The following is a 16809-nucleotide window of genomic DNA, read 5'->3' on the forward strand; positions in this document are numbered from 1 at the left end:
TGGTGAAAGGAGGTATTTATAGCTGCCGCCGCCACTTCTGCCACTTAGATAGATGCAGGAGGGGAGCGCAGAGGGGAGAGCCCGATGTGAGGGAGGGTGGGACTGTCCCCCCTCCCCGTTGATGTGCAAAGCTCTCCCCTCATGCTGCGACCCCTTCTGCCCCCCAAAACGGCCATCAGCGGGCCCCAGGGTGGGGGGCCCGCTCAAATTCTTGCAGGGGGGCCCGGGGACTTCCAGTTACGCCTTTGGACCTGCCCTTGCGAACTCACAACCTAGAGGTATGGTGATTCCTGGATAGAATTGGCTATACAAACATAAATGATGGCTATTCCTACCTCACGGGTAAAAAAATCTACTATTGTACTAAAAAGTCCACTCGAATTTGATCTCCACCAAAGTGAACATATTGTTTTTCCTGTAGCTGTGTATTTATTGATAAAGGCATATGTACAGCAGCGAGTTATCAACCTATGATAATAATGCTAACATTTGTATAGTGCTTTTCTTCCGTCCGTCCGACTCGATGCACTTTAGAGCTGCAGCTGCTAAGGGCACGTTCAGTAGGCCACACTAGAACTTCAGGGAGTCTTGCTCAAGGAGTCGTTGCAGAAGAGCAAGAAGTTTGAATCCGAATGATACCATTTATTGTCTAACTTACAAGAAAAAAAGTATGCTTTCAGCTATTCAGCCTTCCTCAGACTCTAATCCTGTATCATGTCAAAATGTTAGAGCACACAGCTATATAGATGCAACATCAAAAGGGGATACATAGATCTATTTTTTTTTGCAGACATAAATACATCTCATTAAGATGCCTTAATTGACACAGAACATCAAAATAGGGTCTTGAGAGGCAGTGGTGCAAGTACAATTCTTGGGGCCCCAGCAAAACTTTGATGGGCCCCCCAATGTTCACACCCCTTCCAGTGGCGTAGCAATAGGGCGTGCAGAGGTAGCCACCCCATCGGGGCCCTTGGGCTAGAGAGGCCCCATGGGGCCCACTCTTAACTACATTATTAGCTCTTTATTGGTCCTGTGCTTGTAGTAGTCACTTCTATAGATGCATTGAATTGTAGTGATCATTAACACTTGGCTTCCCATCATCTTTTTGCACCTCTAACACTGTGGTTGTCCTTGATTGGATTTGGTGCACCGTATCAATTGTTATGTTTAGCATGCTTCTTAGCTACGCCACTGGCCCCTTCCCTTGCCTCCCCTTGGTGCCCATCACGGCCTTGGGGCCCATCTCACAATGGTCATAAAACAAGGGTGGCCATCATGATCTTCACACCAATAACAAGTGTAGCCACAAAATATATTATGTATAGTGCCCTGTATCTGGGAAAGGGGAGGTTAGTAGTTGGGGGCCCCAACAGCTCTGGGGCTCCCTGCAATCACAGGGGCTGCTCCCCTTTAGTTACACCCTGTTGTGGGTATGTTACAGTGGGTTGCAAAAGTATTCGGCCCCCTTGAAGTTTTCCACATTTTGTCACATTACTGCCACAAACATGCATCAATATTATTGGAATTCCACGTGAAAGACCAATACAAAGTGGTGTACATGTGAGCAGAGGATAGAAAATCATACATCATTCCAAACATTTTTTACAGATCAATAACTGCAAAGTAGGGTGTGCGTAATTATTCGGCCCGCTGAGTAAATACTTTGTAGAACCACCTTTTGCTGCAATTACACATGCCAGTCTTTTAGGGTATGTCTCTACCAGCTTTGCACATCTAGAGACTGAAATCCTTGCCCATTCTTCTTTTCAAAACAGCTCCAGCTCAGCCAGATTAGATGGACAGCATTTGTGAACAGCAGTTTCCAGATATTGCCACAGATTCTCGATTGGATTTAGATCTGGACTTTGAATGGGCCATTCTAACACATAGCTATGTTTTGTTTTAAACCATTCCATTGTTGCCCTGGCTTTATGTTTAGGGTCATTTTCCTGCTGTAAGGTGAACCTCAGCCCCAGTCTCAAGTCTTTTGCAGTCTCCAAGAGGTTTTCTTCCAAGTTTGCCCTGTATTTGGCTCCATCCATCTTCCCATCAACTCTGACCAGCTTTCCTGTCCCTGCTGAAGAGATGCACACCCCGAGCATGATGCTGCCACCACCATATTTGACAGTGGGGATGATGTGTTCAGAGTGATGTGCAGTGTTAGTTTTCTGCCACACATAGCGTTTTGCATTTTGGCCATAAAGTTCCATTTTGGTCTCATCTGACCAGAGCACCTTCTTCCACATGTTTGCTGTGTCCCCCACATGGCTTGTGGCAAACTGCAAAAGGGACTTCTTATGCTTTTCTGTTAACAATGCCTTTCTTCTTGCCACTCTTCCATAAAGGCCAACTTTGTACAGTGCATGACTAATAGTTGTCCTATGGACAGATTCCCCCACCTGAGCTGTAGATCTCTGCAGCTCGTCCAGAGTCACCATGGGCCTCTTGACTGCATTTCTGATCAGCGCTCTCCTTGTTCGGCCTGTGAGTTTAGGTGGATGGCCTTGTCTTGGTAGGTTTACAGTTGTGCCATACTCCTTCCATTTCTGAATGATCGCTTGAACAGTGCTCCATGGGATGTTAAAGGCTTTGGAAATCTTTTTGTAGCCTATTCCTGCTTTAAATTTCTCAATAACTTGATCCCTGACCTGTCTTGGACCTGTCTTGTGTGTTCTTTGGACTTCATGGTGTTGTTGCTCCCAGTATTCTCTTAGACAACCTCTGAGGCCCTCACAGAGCAGCTGTATTTGTACTGACATTAGATTACACACAGGTGCACTCTATTTAGTCATTAGCACTCATCAGGCAATGTCTATAGGCAACTGACTGCACTCAGATCAAAGGGGGCTGAATAATTATGCACACACTACTTTGCAGTTATTTATTTGTAAAAAAATGTTTGGAATCATGTATGATTTTAGTTCCAGTTCTCATGTGTACACCACTTTGTGTTGGTCTTTCATGTAGAATTCCAATAAAATGTATGCATGTTTGTGGCAGTAATGTGACAAAATGTGGAAAACTTCAAGGGGGCCGAATACTTTTGCAACCCACTGTATTTGCTTTTCCTGATGGCTAACACGGTACAATACTCTACTGCTACTACTTGCTGAATATGTCATTGATGTCAGGCAGGATTCTAATCTTGGCCTTCTGTGTCAAGGGTGATGTCTTTAACTAGAACACTTTTCAGCCACCCTCCTACCTAGAGGTTTATGGTTTGATGTCTTCAGGCAGTTTTCTATAACATGCTCAGACATTTGCGACAATTCTTTATTACTGTGAAATAAATACCACGTTCAGCAGAGGACAACAGGGATTTCCCCCATTTTAAATAACTATTTCTACCATCAGAGAATCCATTCAGTATCTCCTCCTTTTTTATGTTTGGCGGTTTCCAACATTTGTAGAATAGGTAATAATTACAGATACACAGAAATGTGGAAAGTCTAGATCTCAAATAGTTCATAGAAAGGCCTCTATAACTCATTTGCATGCTGTTTTGAATTTATCTTTAGTGATTACTAGCTGATTGCCCGGCGTTGCCCGGGTATGTATTTGGCTGGTGTTGGCTCCGCCCACTTTTTCTAACCCTAACACAATTACTCAATGACCTAGTTTGTGAGCTTTGTGGTCTTTGGTATCAATAATTTGCACTGAAAGTAAACAAATCTTATTGCCTGTGGCTCCACCCCCTTTTCAGAATTTGAACCCCAGTCACCCAATGGCAAACTGTACCAGGTTTGAGGCTTGTGCTATTAACAGTGCAAGAATGGCAACAATTAAATATTCCCCTTGAAAATCAATAAGTGAATTTTGATTGGAAGTTGTAGGCTCCACCCACTTTTCAGAATATTAATCTCAATCACCCAGTGACCAACTGTGCAAAGTTTGAGACCCCGGCCATTAATAATGTAAGAAAGGCTGCAGTGTACATTTTCCCAGTGAAATTTGTATTTATCTCCACCCACTTTTTGGTTATGGGGATAAAAAGTATCCTATATGTTATTCCAGGTAATGTATTATGTATGTGCCAAATTTCATTCAAATCCGTTCTGCCATTGTTGCGTGATTGAATAACAAACATCCAAACTTTTGCATTGATGATATTAGTAGCAGTAGAGTATTGTACCATGTTAGCCATCAGTAAAAGCAAGATGTTTTAAATCAGGATGATACCATTTATTGGCTAACTAAAAAGAATAAGAATAAGCAAGCTTTCATCTTTGCAGCCTTCGTCTGACTTAAATCCTGTTTGCTTGCAGGCTGATGGTACAGACAGCTTTATACATGCAACATCAAAAGGGGATACATAGATTTTTTTTCAAGCATAAATACATGTCATTGAAATGCCTTAAGTGAAACAGAACATCTAAATGAGGTGGGAGGTTGTTAGCTGAGATAAGAATCCTTGTTTACACCATGCTCACAGACCTGGGAGTTGGACTGTCACATAGGCATTGTAAATTCTGAGTTCACAAGTTTAGCTATATAGGCTGAGAAAGAGTTTTGGCCTTAAATATCATCACCCTCATACCAATAGAAAAAAGTTTTTGTCCTTATTAAAGCCTTTGCCCACCGCTTTGAACCAATTTATAAATTTAGTTTCTGCTATTAATCGATCATTTGATGTTTTGAAGCCACCCTTCAGGGCAGTGACACGAAGATCATACATGCTTTGTCCGTTGGAACGAAAGTGTGTAGCAACTGGGAGTTCAGATTTGGTATCGTTAATAGTGTGCCTGTGTCCATTCATACGTTTGCGCAGAGTTTGTCCAGTTTCTCCCACGTATATAACACTGGGGCATTTAGCACACATGATCAGATATAACAGATTGGTGAATCCATTTAAATGTTCTGTGTCTTGTCTTATCTAGTAGTCTGATTCACAACCCTGAAACTTGCATTTAGCTAATCCAGTCAGACTTGAGTCAGAGCACCTGATCTGCATGCTTGTTCAGGGTCCATGACTAAAAGTATCAGAGACACAGGATAGGGGGGCAGCCAGAAAATTTGCATTGTTTAAAAGGATATAAATATGGCAGCCTCGTTATGCCGCTTACCTTGGGTTTCTTTTAATTGGTAAATATTAAATATACAAAATACGTGAACTAATAATTACAGAAAATAGCTCAAATGTCATATCTGGAGAAACAATGAACCACTAGCAATAAGCAGAAACAAATAGGCTGCCAAAGGAGTACGAGTTTTGTTTTAACTTTTTTAATATTTATTTCACTGTTTTGTTTTTTGTTTTCTCTTTTTTGATATCAGCATAGTGCAGACAAGCCAACACCACAATTTGGTTGACTCCCTTATCCCATGTAAATAACTGTGACACTTCTAAAGACTTATGAAATCATCTGCACCAAAAATAAAATATAAATTATATCCTCGTTTATTTAATTTAGGCAAATAAACTTTGAGTTTTAAGAAGGGAGATGTATGAACTTTTTGAGACGTCTATTTTTATTCAGGACGGATCATTCGTGTCCAAAGGGATTATGTGGACAAAATAAGAAAGTATTCTTAGAAAGTTGCAAATAACAAAATAACACTGTAAGAAATAAAATGAGATGTGTGCTACACTCCATACGTACACAAGCAAAGAGCAAAAAGCCCAACCATGGGGTAGTTGCAATGGATACCAGCTAACACCAATAACAAAAAGAAAAAAGTATCCATATAGGCAATAATGCAAAGTAAAACCTTTATGCAAACCAAACAGTAAAAATAGTTTAAGAGAATGTGTCCCAAAAAAGCCCATACAAACAATTACAATTTTATAGAATAAACAGGGATACAGTGGTTCCAATACATCCACAAATATGATGTCATACAAATATATCTAAATAGCTGAATATAATCCAGAATAGATTGGGTATTGAAACAGATATACGGTAGTTATTAGAGTTATAATAGTTATTAGATTGTGCCGGTGTCACATGACATTCATTGGGAGCCTACAGTGGGACAGCTTTGAATGGTGATAGGCTGTAGTGAACAAGAGCAGAGGACCTACCAATGGACAAGGTAAAGCAATCATGCTTCCGCTGCTGCTGCTCTGCAATGCAACTACTCAGTTAGAACGTCGCTGGTGCCTCCCCCTAGAATCAAGTGACTCCATGGTAAGGCCGGCCCTGGTTACAGAGTGCCCTACAAAGAACATCAAGCCAGGGGCGTAACTAGAAATCACTGGGCCCCCCCATGCAAAACTTTGGATGGGGCCCCCCTCCCCCCCCCCCCCCCCTCGCTTTCTGCACAGGAAAACTGAGAACCAATATTCTTTAACCTCTTGAGGACTGCAGGGCAAAACCCCCCTAGTGACCAGGCCATTTTTAGTAAAATTGGCCACTGCAGCTTTAAGGCCAAGCTGCAGGGCTGCACAAAACTGCACACAAGTGATTTCCCCCCCCCCCTTTTCTCCCCACCAACAGAGCTCTCCGATTGCTCCCCCCATGTTTATTTTTTTATAGTAAATATTATTGTTCGTGTTTTTTGAAAAAAACAAAACTGTTTCTTTAAACCCTCTCCCTCCCTCCCTCCCTCCCTCCCCACAGCCAGCCAATTACGGCGATCGGCTGTCATAGGCTTCTGCCTATGAGAGCGATCGCTCTCTTGTTCCCCAGGGGGACAGCCGTCTCACACGGCTGTCCCCAGTGCAGCGCTGCTGCTGATCGCAGCGCTGCACAGTGTAAATAGACGATCACGCCGTCTAACCCGCTCGGAGACTGAAGGCGGGGCGGAGCTCCGCCCCCCAAGCAGGAGATGCGCGCGCAGCGTGCGCGCGATCTCCTGCATTAGCTGGCCCCAGGACTTTACGCCAATCGGCGTTAGGCGGTCCTGAGGCTGCTGCCGCGGCCACGCCCATCGGCGTGACGCGGTCGGAAAGAGGTTAACTGGCTAGTGCACACTTGAATGTGTTTTCCCCATGCAGATAAAAACAGACAGCAGTGAAGCACTGCATGCATTTTCTCTATGATTTACATAAGCTTCTATGATAAAGCGTGCATGTTTTCACACATACAGACTCACAGAGGCTTGATTCACTAAGACAAATAGCATGCCTTATCAAAGTTAACACGCCATATCACAGTTAACATGCCATATCAGAGTAGCATATCGAGAGCTCCACTCGTCCTGCCCTGAGCCCCTGCGGGTTCGTATGCTACTCTGATAAGGCATGTAAACTTTGATAAAGCGTGTTAATTTTGATAAGGCATGCTATTTGTTTTAGTGAATCAAGCCCATGGTGTGCAGAAAACACAGTGGCTGAGCATGTAGTCATTAGAACAATTGTGCAGAGAGCAGAAAACTTTTTCTCTCCCTTAGTTGTCAGTATCTCAGGACAGGGAAAATAAACTTTTCCAATCATGGGGCCCCCTGCAGCTGTATCCCTTGCAGGGTCTATTGTTACGCCCCTGCATCAAGCAGTTTATATCACTCATTATAATTTATGGTAATCTATAGCATTTCCCACTGGCATGCTTTTGAAAAATTATTATTGTGTCCCACTTCTTGGCATTACCAATAGTAAAAATCTAACTTTATAGTGCTCTGCAATTATAGGAAGCGTTTGCTTGCTGTAATAGCGAATAAAGGCTTTTCTATTGATTATTGAGAAGGGTATGAATAATTTTGGACTGGACACTTTTTGCTCAAATGTAAATAAAAGCTGAGAAATGTTTTTTTTTTATTTACCACAATAATGCCTCCTGTACGTCAACTTATTATATTTTGGGAGACACCTATGTCATAGAAATTACTTGCTGGTTGAATAAAAGTAACTTTAACCTATTTTGGTTCTTGGACGTAGAATCTACTTCCAGGAACCATGCGCGCTACCGCGCGCTCCCGCGGCCGATCGCGCGCGTGCACGCGCACTCCCGCCCGCGGATTCGGTAGCCAGGCAATCAGTGAATCGGGCTATGGTGCCCGATCACTGATTCCTCTCCCCCGCTGAAAAAGCGACAGCTTCTCTCGGAAGCTGTGCTTTTTCTGGCTGTCACCTCCCCCATGCGTCACTCTAAGCGTGTGTTACGCTTAGAGTGACGTCATGTAAACAAACTCATGGCCGCCATCTTGTGGCCAAAAAGTAATACTACAACTGAAAGTAAAAAAAAAAAAAAATTAACACACATTTACATTATAAATCTATTGTTTACCTCCCACCCTCCCAAAACTACCCAAATAAAATGTTTACTATAAAAAAAACAAAAAAACATTACAATAAAAAAAAACCATGTAAATATTTACCTAAGGGTCTAAACTTTTTAAATATCAATGTAAAGATGAAATATTTCTATATTTTTTTTTATTTTAAACTTGTTAATAGTGATAGATGCAAAATGGAAAAAATGCACCTTTATTTACAAATAAAATATTGTCGCCATACATTGTGATAGGGACATAATTTTAACAGTGTAATAACCGGCACAAATGGGCAAATACAATACATGAGTTTTAATTATGGAGGCATGTATTATTTTAAAACTATAATGGCTGAAAACTGAGAAATAATGAATTTTTCCATTTTTTTCTTATTCTTCCTGTTAAAATGCATTTACAGTAAAGTGGCTCTTAGCAAAATGTACCCCCCAAAGAAAGCGTAATTGGTGGCAGAAAAAACAAGATATAGATCAGTTCATTGTGATAAGTAGTGATAAAGTTATAGGCTAATGAATGGGAGGTGAACATTTCTCACGTGAAAACGACGGAACGCGAATGGGTTAAGTCAAAATTTGCCAGGGGTATGAATAATTATGGGCAGCACTGTAGTGTTTCTGATGCTGAAACCAGGATAATTACCGTATTTTCCGCTGTATAAGTCACTCCAGAATATAAGACGCACCCATCTGCTGTTAGGCAGGGAGCACACTTGTCTTTCATTTTTCTGCACACCAATTGTGTTTCTATGCTAAACTAGTCCATTGATTAACATGAGTTCTCAGATTTCTTTGCAGAAAATGCGCACAAAGACAAAGACAAAGTCAAGTGCGTTCCCTGCCTCGGGGGATCTTGAAAGTTATATATATATATCTGCAGGTGGGAAACTGATCCTACAAAGCAGCTGTCAATAGGTCTTAGGGCTGGAACCTACTACAAATCGCAAACAAACCAGTTTTGGGTTTGCTTTTTGCCAAGAAACATTGCCTGATGTGAATGATGCTTCGCAGGGACGTGGGTGGGGACCGGAGCTATGCAGGAGGCGGGGGAGCGGCGAGAGTGACACTACATAGGTAAACACAGCCTCCTGCGACATGCTGCGTGTCGACAGCACGGCTGTGATTTATGGGGTCATAGCACAGCACAGGGGGGGGGGGGGTCTAGGGGGACACTATATAGCAACAGAGGCTGGGCAGTATGGGCAGACCCGGCCTCTGTGTGCGGATATCATCCTTAGAACCCTACCTCGGGTTCTCTTTAAATCCAAGGGTTCACATACTTTTTCCACCTTCACTGTGAATGTTTACATGGTGTGTTCAATAAAAACATGGAAATATTTAATTGTGTGGTTTTTATGTTTTTGATGCTGATCTGGCTGCCAAGGCATAGATTTCAATTCTCCGCCGCAGCGTGCATCCGCCGTTTTCGTCGCTCCCACCGATCTCGCCACTGTCTCCCTGTCGTCTCCCATCGCAGCTCACTCGCCCTTTCAGTCATAATAAGTCTTTAATTGCTTTCCATAAGTTAGGATAGTCTTTGGAAGGTGTTTTTTTTTGTGGGGGGGAAGTCTATGGAAAGTGTATTTATAGGCAGTCCGTATACAATAAAATAAAAAAATCCAGTCAGTATTTGCAGTTCTCTTTCTACTATTCTCTTCTATTACACAGCCTGGATAGGAATCGGGACTAAATAGGAACTCCACTAAAAGAATGAAAAAAGGATACAAATTGGCTTTACCGCCAGGTACAGGCAGGTCTTATGGCCCATACTCACGGGCTACAATTGTCGCGCGCGCGTTGCGGCGACAGGTCGCCCGTGAGTATGAGGCGTTGCACGGGCGCGCACCCCGAACCGTCGCTCGTCGCTGATGTCGCCAGGCGATTGGGGCGGTCAATCGCCTGGCAACAGTTGCCGCCGCAACTCCGCCGCAACTGTCGCTAGTCCACGTGAGTATGCGGACTAGCGACAGCAACATAATTGAAAATAGACGGCGATTCCGGCGAGGGGGAGGAATGTCGGCGACAGCTTCCGTTGACCGTCGCACAGCTGATCCCTTCTGGTGACGAGCTGTCGCCGGCCTGTCGCGCACACACTCATGTTTGCTGGCGACAGGCCACTTATGTAGCCCGTGAGTATGGGCCATTAAAGTGGACCTGAACTCAGAACTCCCTCTCTGCTATAAAACGCAACAGCATAATAACCTTTAAATAAAAACATTTCTTTGTTACAGCTGATGCAAATCCTAAAATAAATCTCCAGTGTTTCTACTTCCTGATTCATGGAAGCAGACATATTAACATCTTGTGCTTTCAAATGAACTTATCTGCCGTGGGTGACACAGGGGAAGAGATAAAATTACAGCTTGTGATTAGACACAGATGAGGGGGAATTGGACATGCTAAACTCTCTAAATACATACAGGGTGCATTTCTCTATGTTTTCCTTCTGTCCTGTGCAAGAGTTCCGGTCCACTTTAAACTGATCAGTAAAATATGTGCCAACATGCCCCCTATTTTTCATGAGAATTCAGATTTTCAGTAAAATATTGCAAAATATCGCACATTTTTTGATATCATTTACGGCATGCGGTAAACTATGGAGAAAATCTACCAGAATAACAAACTGCTTTGCGGTAAAACGGACGCTCAGCCTACCAGAGTTGAGTCCAAAGTGTTCTACAAGTGTACTATTGCTATAGCTTATTGCTCTACTTTAATATCTTCACACCAAACGCTATCTTTTACGTTGACAGTAAATAGTTGTAGGGACAGAGTTCATTGTCACCAGCACTCTGCAAGAGTTACTGGTTCATCTAGTGCAATGTGTGTTTTACTGCAGTATTATCTCAACAGAGAGCTGTCAACAAAGAATGTGAATGAGCTTTTATCTCAGGGCTAAAGGGCCTGTCAATTCACTCCCTTGTCTTCAGATTGAGAGCAGAGGAGGGGACTTGACTTATTTGCCAATCTGATGTGTTGGGGAGTCTTTCGGGAATGCTTTCTGAATAAAAATGGTCCAGAACTAGATGAGAGCATTAAACAGCCCCCACCCTAGCAGCGGCTGGAAAACACCAGCTGTGTAGAAAAGCTTACCAAGCCTCTTTCAAAGCCATAGTGGAAGAATAAACCCACATCCACTCCCATGCTCAAACCAATATGGTAAGCGTCATTGCAGACAGCATCTAAGACCCATATGTTTACACCTAAACCGGTCATATTGTACAGTATATCAAGACTACGGAGTGAAGCATATGTTCGGATGTTGGTCTAAGCCACATCATTTTGTGTTTTTGTTGCTGATCCATGGCTTCCAAATTTTATCGAACTTTTGAGGGCAACCTCTCGCAATGTAGGTGGCTTTGTACAGATGTATAGATTTGTTTATTAATTTTTTCGAACATTGCAAAGATGGTGGATCATCTTTTTTCCAATTCAAAACTATGGCTTTGCGATAGTAAAAGAGTAAGATTCCTATTAGCGCTCTCTGAGCACGATTATGAGCTAATTTGGTAACTTCTCCTAAAAGACAATGGCCTCGATTCATCAACACTTAGCAAATTTGTTAACAACAGTTTGGTAAAATACCGAATTTGTTAACTTCATTTCAGGATTCATCAAAGTTATCTACAGCTGTTAGCGAACATTCGTTAACGATTCGGTAACGATTCGCTAAAACGGAAGAAAGTGCAATTCATGAAAAAGAAAGTGGGTGTGGTTTAGCGTTACATTTAGGATTAGTTATCTCCTTCACTGCTCTGTCGTTATTCCTGTCAGATCATTGCTGACAGAGAAGGTGGAGCCATTTGAAGTGGTTATGTTATGTATCAGCTGAGAGTGATTCAAAGGCGCAGAAGGGCAAGAATAAGGTCTGCAACCATATAAATTTGTAAGAGAATAGATTTATTTGCTATAACACGACATCTGCATTTCTCTTGAATCATCTTGTAAGAGAACACAGGCAGTGCCAGGCAGGGCTGGGCCGAGGCATAGGCTGGAGAGGCTCCAGCCTTAGGGCGCAGTGTAAGAGGGGGCGCAGAATTCATTCAGCTGTCATTCCTAATTGTGTTTGAAGCAGAAAGAAATAAGAAAAGGGGATACATGGCAGTGACTGCAAGCCAGATAACTACATATTAAGGTGTTGGGGAGGTTGTGGGCCCTGTGGCGCCTCTTAGTCTAATAGCAATCAGTGTGTGATGGTTGGGGTGGCAGGGATGGAAGGGCGCACTTTGGTGTCTCAGCCTTGGGTGCTGGAGGACCTTGTCCCGACTCTGGTGCCAGGGTTAACTAATTTTGCTAGCTGCACTATAATTTTTAAGAAAAGGCTCCTATCAAATTGTGGGATTGTCCCAACCACTTCCAGAATCCTGGTCCAGGTGTTAAGCCCTATTCAGAATGTTGCTACGTAGTGCTCAAAGGACTGCCTTTTACCCACAATTCCATGGGAATCTTATCGCCTTGTGTTAAATTACCGCTGTAAAATGGAAATATCGACACGTTACCGAATGTTTACCGAATTGTTATCGAATTCACACCGAATGCCGAAAAACCTTGATGAATACAACTAGAAATCGCTAAACTTCGAATTCGGTAATTTAACAAACTGGAAAAAGTTATCTCAAAGACAATGATGATTCACTAAGCTTTATCAAACACTTTATCAAACGTTTGATAATTTACCTCATGGGTAAAATCTAATTTTGAATTCAATAAGGTGTTATATATTTATCGAATGCTTTATTGATAAAACGTTCAATATATCTATAACAACTTTGTGAATTCAAAATTAGATTTTACCCATGAGGTAAATTATCAAACGTTTGATAAAGTGTTTGATAAAGCTTAGTGAATTGAGGCCATTATAGGGGGTCAACAGGGGTTTGTACTTTAGTAATAGTAGTTATAAATTCGCAAACACTTCTCCAGAGGGGTGCAAGTATAGGACACATCCACATTATATGGTCAAAGTCTGCAGCATCCAGACCACATCGCCAGCAGGAAACCGTTTTCCCCGGATCAAATTTTGTAAGTTTGGCAGGAATTAAGTAGGCTTTATGCAAGATTTTAAATTGTATAAACTTATATCTAGTTGCTATCAAATATTCAAAAGGCTTGATCCAAACATCCTCCCATTCCTCATAATCTATATCTGGGAGGAGACCTAACCAGGCCTGTTTATAGATTGTAACATGCGGCTCACTAATTAAAATGATATTTTGATATATACCAGAAAGGGCTTTAGTGAGGACTTTTTTTGTTAAGACCTCCTCCAGGTCTGAAGAGCCTAATCTTACTGGGTCTTTACCAAACTGTGCATCATATGCATGTCTCAGTTGTAGGTATCTAAAAAAAAATACGTGTTAGGAAGGGAGAAAGCCTCTTTTAGGGAGTTACAGTGTATCAGCCTCCCAGCCTGGATTATGTGCTCTAAGTGTGTTACTCCCTTGTTAATCCATATAATAGGGTCAGGTATTGAATAAAAGTGTTGGAGGAGATGGTTATTCCAAATGGACAGTTGTAGCTAGCATAGTTGCCCACAGTATAGATAGGATAGTTGCCCCAGTATAGGTAGTATAGTTGCCCCCAATATAGATAGTATAGTTGGCGCAGTATAGGCAGTGTAATTGGCCACATTATAGGTAGTATAGTTGCCCCTAGTGCAGGCAATATAGTTGCCCCAGTATAGGTAGCTAGTAGGGCTGTTTCTTGGGCAGTGTGGGCAGGGCGACCGCCCTGGGCGCAGACTGGCAAATAGAAGAAGGGGGGTGCAGGCAGGAGGCCATTACCTCTAGGGAGCTGGCAACAAGCGGTGCAGCCAAATGGAAGAAGAAAGAAGATTACCAGCGTGATCACTTTCCTTGACTCCTCCTGGGCTGCCTGCGTCCGATGTCAAGTCATCATCACATCACCACCACGTGATGACACCTGATGTCCTGTAGCGGTACTGCAGGCTGTCATGTAGTGTGCGCCATCCATGGAGGAGTCTGCGTTCCAGGCTCTCTTCGCCTGTGTGTTTTCCTGGTCCCCCCAGATGAGCGGCTGGTCACTAGTAAGTAGGCAGATCTACTTGTGACCTGTGGCTATGTGACTGTACCCTAAAGAGTAAGGGTTCTCAAGTCCATGGGGATGGGGCAAAGGGGGCGCAATTTTTACATCCTCGCCCTGGGAGCAATTTAGCCAAGAAACTGCCCTGAAAAAGAAAAAGATATGTGGCTTTCCCCTTAATAAACAGTCAGTGTGGTATGCATATATAGAGGAAAAGGGTTCTCACCGGCGTGCCAAGGATCTCTGATACTGCTTGCTGTTAGACGAGTGCTCTGCAGTCACAAGGAAGGAAGAACCATGAACTGTAACAATACCAAGACAAAGGAAGCTCCGGGCACCATCCATCTCTTTATGCATTCGCATTTATTGCATCATTTGGTACAAATAGTGAATGTACTTAGATCCAAACCTTAACATTCCAAGTGTCTTTGGACATAGGTGGCAGCCGTGGGGGCGGCAGTGGGGTGTTGGGCACCAGTGTGGGACCTGTGACGGCCGTTTTGCGTCCTTCTGGACGCTTGGTCATGCTGCGTTCCACTAGCTAGTATAGTTGCCCCAGTATAGGTAGTATAGTTGCCCCCTGTATAGATAGTATAGTTGCCGCAGTACAGGTAGTCCCCGGTTAACGAACGAGATAGGGACTGTAGGCTCGTTCTTAACCTGAATCCGTCCTTAAGTCGGAACGCTGTGCCTTCTCTGTCCCCTGTGCTTCCAATGTCCCCCTCTGTGTCTCCTTGTGCCTCTCGTGACCCCTAATGCAGAGTGTGTGCAGAAGCCACTACAAGTCTCACCTCATCCATGGCAGCTCTGGGCCAATCAGCGACATCCTCTCTCCCTTCACTATTCCTCCCAGCAGCTTCACTAGTAGCGTCACGTAATGATGCAATCAGAAGGAGCCGTAGGGGCTCTTCTTGATTGCGTCATTACGCGACGCTAGGGAAGCCGCTGGGAGAAACATTGAGGGAAGAGAGGAAGCCGCTGATTGGCCCAGAGCCGCCATGAAAGAGGTGAGACTTTTTGCGGCTTCCGTTGCGCATACTCTGCCTTAGGAAAGGGGGCACAAGAGGTAGTCCCCGGGCTGCGTGACGTCATCGCGACGGGCGTTCATATCGGCGGTCAGGCGTTAGTAACCCATGGACTACCTGTATAGGCAGTATAGTTGGTCCTTTTATAGTTAGTATAGTTGCCCCAGTATAGGCAGTATAGTTGCCCCCAGTATAGGTAGTATAGTTGTCGCAGTATAGGTAGTATAGTTGCCCCAGTATAGGCAGTATAGTTGCCCCAGTATAGACAGTATAGTTGCCCCAGTATAGGTAGTATAGTTGTCGCAGTATAGGTAGTATAGTTGCCCCAGTATAGGCAGTATAGTTGCCCCAGTATAGGCAGTATAGTTGCCCCAGTATAGGCAGCTAGTATAGTTACCCCAGTAAAGGTAGTACAGTTGCCCCCAGTATAGATAGTATAGTTGTCGCAGTATAGTCAGTATAGTTGCCCCCAGTATAGGTAGTATAGTTGCCCCAGTATAGGCAGTATAGTTGCCCCAGTATAGGTAGCTAGTATAGTTGCCCCAGTATCGCTAGTATAGTTGCCCCCAGTACCTGCTCCCCCTCCCCCTGTGGCTGCCGCTCGAGTTACCCTCTGAGCTGGTGGCCGCTTCCTCTACTATAGTCTCTGCCATCCCACTCTCCTCCGTGCTTGCTCTGTCATAGCAGGGCGTTCTGCGGCTGCTGTGAAAAGGCAGAACAGCGGTTTCCCTGGTAACGGCGATATACATCACTGCTACAGGAAGCTGGTGTCCTGCTTACTGCTTCTTCACAGCAGGCACAAGGCGTGCTGCTATGACAGAGCACACATGGAGGAAAGGGGGCCTGCAGGGATTATAACAGAGGAAGCGGCTGCCAGCTCAGACGGTAACACGACCGGCGAGGGGGCGAGCCCTGGGGGGAGAGGGGCAGGCTGAATGCTGCCCCAGGGCCCATGCCGCCTGACGCAAATACGTCATGTTACTTAGCGTCATGGGCCAACTGCCCCTGGGCCATATGCAATTCACTTCTTCTTCTAAGTTTTCTCCTAGGTGATATTTTCAAACTTGTCAATAAAATGCCTTTTAACCTCATCAGGACCACAGGCTGTAGCACCCTAAACACCGGGTACAGAGGTGACATACTGTAGATTGGGACACTGGAGGCACAGGGGGACATAAAGAAGATTCAGGGGACAGAAATAGCACAGTCCCTATCTCGTTTGTTATACGGTGACTATCTGTAGGTACAGTATATATCTGCGGGTTTATAACTAACTCTTAGTTTGATGCTTAACCCCTCAAGGACCAGAGACTGCTGGTTTGAAAAAACTGTACTTACCGACATCACGTCGCATTGACCAGCCACTACTGCCATTATCCTGTCGCTGTAGCCCCCTCGCTCTTGTATCACTATGACGGCAGAGCTCCCTGAGCCAGTCAGGAGCCGATTTCATTGGCTTCTCTGACCCTGTCATCAATGTGAGCCAATGGGATTGGCATACCATGATCATGGGGTCAGGAACCAATGAAATCGGCTCCTGACCGGCTCAGGGAGCTCTGCCATTATGTCGACGG

At 43.9% G+C, this 16809-nt stretch overlaps 1 protein-coding gene across 3 annotated transcripts in view; it reads right to left on the reverse strand.

The window, feature by feature from the left end:
* The window catches only part of FLT3LG (fms related receptor tyrosine kinase 3 ligand), a 236730-nt gene that overhangs the window by 203050 nt on the left and 16871 nt on the right, over window positions 1–16809 (reverse strand). Inside the window, exon 2 of one of the 3 annotated variants that reach the window (XM_068242914.1) lies at window positions 14437–14482. The exons of 1 other annotated variant lie outside the window; for it this stretch is intronic. The gene's annotated coding sequence lies outside the window, so the exon portion shown is untranslated. Of the gene's footprint in view, window positions 1–14436; window positions 14513–16809 lie in introns of all 3 variants that reach the window. One more of the 3 variants, XM_068242913.1, reaches the window with a different exon arrangement.

The sequence above is a fragment of the Hyperolius riggenbachi genome, chromosome 6 (assembly GCF_040937935.1).
Source record: "Hyperolius riggenbachi isolate aHypRig1 chromosome 6, aHypRig1.pri, whole genome shotgun sequence".
Taxonomy (NCBI): domain Eukaryota; kingdom Metazoa; phylum Chordata; class Amphibia; order Anura; family Hyperoliidae; genus Hyperolius; species Hyperolius riggenbachi.